The following is a 3,516-nucleotide window of genomic DNA, read 5'->3' on the forward strand; positions in this document are numbered from 1 at the left end:
GGTTATTACATTTCTGTCATCCTCACCAAGACTTTTGCTAGAGACTAACACCCCTTTTAATTTGGCTTTTCTTTATGTTTATATAACATACTTTACTCTAGTGGGTTGTTTTAAGACCTACCAATGCACCAATACAATTAAGCACGCAGTCTTTTAAGCTTACTTTTTGTTGAACTTGGGGTCAAGATAATCAATGTACTATCATGTTCCCTTTTTGCTTCAAAAACTCAAAATTTTGAGGAGCATAAAAAACAAAATAAAGATAAATTTAATCGCCCCAGTTAACTTAAGAGAATAAATTAATGGCTAACCTTCAATTCACAAGTGAATCATAGGACCAAGACATGCAAGCATGCTTCACAAACTTAAATAACCGACATAATTTTCAGCGAGAAAATAATCTAAAAATCTTTTTGGTTTTTCTCTGTACAAACTTTAAAAACACAATATTTTTGTCTTTTTCAAATTTCTTACAAACGAAATAAACTTCACAATATTTTTGGATTTTCGAATTTTTCTGTACAAAACATAAATCACATTCTTTTTAGATTTTCAAAATTTTTAAAATGTTTTTGATTTTTAAGGAAAAGACAATTTAAGAACAGAAATCACAAAAATTTTTTTTAATTTTGAAAATTTTTTTTTAATGTTTTTGGATTTTATCTATACTAACGAAAACACATTCTTTTTGTATTTTCTAGATTTCTCTCCCTAAAACCTAAAACATAAAAAAAATAAGACTAAATCTATAAAGCAATTAAAACATAATTATCCTAATTTTCGGATCTCAGCAAGGGTCTTCAATCCATTTAAACCAAGCAAAAAAGTAAAACGTGTTTTATCAAACGCTTTGGTAAATAGATCGGCTTTTTGAAAATCTGTGTGCACTTTCTCAAGATCAATTAATTTCTTTTCATAGCAATCCCGTATAAAATGATATCGAATCTCGATATGTTTTGTTTTAGAATGTTGTACGGGATTCTTGGTGATACTTATAGCAGCAGAATTATCAATCAAGATGGGAGTAGTAAGAAACTTCAAACCGTAGTCGCGAAGATGTTGTTGTATCCACAGAACCTGGGAACAGCAACTCGAGGCTGCAACATATTCAGCTTCAGCGGTTGAAGTAGAGACCATTGTCTGCTTCTTACACTGCCAGGAAACAAGCCGGTTTCCTAAAAATTGACATCCTGCAGTCGTTGATTTGAAGTTGATCTTGCAACCTCCATAATCTGAGTCTGAGTAGGCGGTAAAATCGAAGGTATTATCTTTGGGGTACCATAACCCGATGTCAGGATTTCCCCGTAGATGTTGCAAAATACGCTTGACCGCTGCCAGGTGAGTCACTCGGGGACTTGCTTGGTACCTAGCACACACACAAACAGCAAACATTATGTCGGGTCGAGAAGCAGTTAAATACATTAGAGAACCAATCATAGCACGATAAAGGGTCGGATCAACTGTATCCTCCAATTCATCCGGTGATAAATTGTGACCCACTGGAAGAGGAGTTGAAGGGATTTTTCCGACAGTTATCTTGAATCGGCTCAAGACATCTTTCACATATTTAGTCTGATGAATGAAGATTCCCTTATCAGACTGATGAACCTACAGCCCTAAAAAGAAATTCATCTCTCTCATCGAGCTCATTTAGAACTTTGTTTGCATGGACTTCTCGAACTCCTTACATAAAGTGTCGTTTGTAGACCCAAATATAATATCATCAACATAAATTTGGACTAGAAGAAGATCATCACCAACAGTTTTATAAAATAAAGTGCAGTCAACAGTTCCTCGTTTGAAGCCATTATCAGTCAGATGGTCGGCAAGCGTGCCATACCAAGCTCTCGGGGCTTCATGTAGACCATACAGGACCTTGTTTAAACGGTAAACAAGGTCTGGATAATCAGGATCCTCAAAACCAGGTGGTTGTTGAACAAACACTTCCTCTGTAGTTCACCATTGAGAAAAGCACTTTTAACATCCATTTGATAGACCTTGATATTCTTGTAAGCAGCATAAGCCAGGAAGATTCGAATCGACTCTAATCTTGCAACTGGAGCATATACCTCAGTATAATCAATACCCTCTTGCTGATGAAAACCTTGCACCACTAGACGTGCTTTGTTTCTGACAATCACCCCTCGATCGTCCTTTTTACATTTAAATACCCACTTGGTTGGAATAGCTTTCTTGACCCTAGCAGGCTTGTCTATTAAATCCCAAACACCCAATCGTGCAAACTGCTGTAATTCCTCTTGCATAGCTTCTACCCAAGAAGGATCTTCAAGTGCCTTACGAGCTGTCGTTGGCTCAACTTGAGATAGAAAGCAATTGAATTTAGCAATATTCACAATTCCCGAAGAGTGTAAATTAGTGTAAGCACACAATACGTTATTGTCGCTTGACGAAGCAACTTGATGACGTGTACGAACGCCCACATCAAGTTCTCCAATGATATTGTCCTATGGATGATATCCATGAATCTGAAGAGTAGGATTTTCAGGAACAACATTATCAAATAAATTAGTGTAATGTTCACCCAACTCGGGAGATGAAGCATTATCACTATCAAGATCAATAACTTGAATCTCAGCTTGATCATCATCGGAAGAAGTAGAAACACTGTCAATAACAACTGGAGGAACAACATGTGATTCTTCACTTGTAGCATCGGGTTGAACTTTATCTGCATTAGAACTTGAAGAGCTTGGAATGTGCAAATGTTCTTCAAAATATGCTCTAACCAGATCTTCATCGATGTGTTCAGTCGAAGGAGTAAAAGAATTAAATAAACTATCGTAATCAAACATCCAGTCTGGACCTTTCCCTTGAGAAGGAGTTGTGTACTTTTGACAGTCCACATGGTAACATTCTTCAACACAACCAGATGTAAAATTAAATACTCTTTTCTTTGGAGACGCATATCCCAAGAAATATCCTTCAATAGCCTTTTCATCGAATTTTCCTGAATCCTTCTTCAATATTGTACACGGACACCCAAATGGTTCCAAGTACTTTAAATTAGGTTTTCTGTAATTCAAAATTTCATAGCTTGTCTTCTTGAGTCGTTTTACTGTTAGAACCCGATTAAGTGTATAACAAGCTGTGTTCACTGCTTCATTCCAAAATTGAATAGGAAGCTTTGAATCAGCAAGCATTGTATGTGCAGCTTCAATCAGAGTTCTATTTTTCCTTTCAGCAACACCGTTTTGTTGTGGTACATAAGGTGCACTATATTCTAGGTGAATTCCCTTTTGAATACAAAAGAAATCCAAAATAGTGTTTTTGAATTCAGTACCATTATCACTCCGGATTCTCCTCACCTTTTGTTTGTACAGTGATTCGATCTTAGTAATAATGTTTTGTACCAAAACAGGTGTTTGATCTTTTGAACTCATAAATAACACCCATGAATATCTTGAATAATCATCTGTCACTACAAGACAATACCAGTCACCAGAAATACTTGCACGATTCACTGGACCAAACAAATCCATATGAAGTCGTTCAAGA

This window comes from Bidens hawaiensis, unplaced genomic scaffold (assembly GCF_021521415.1).
Source record: "Bidens hawaiensis isolate Kalapana, Puna unplaced genomic scaffold, B.hawaiensis_p1.1 tig00042896_1, whole genome shotgun sequence".
NCBI classification, from domain to species: Eukaryota; Viridiplantae; Streptophyta; class Magnoliopsida; order Asterales; family Asteraceae; genus Bidens; species Bidens hawaiensis.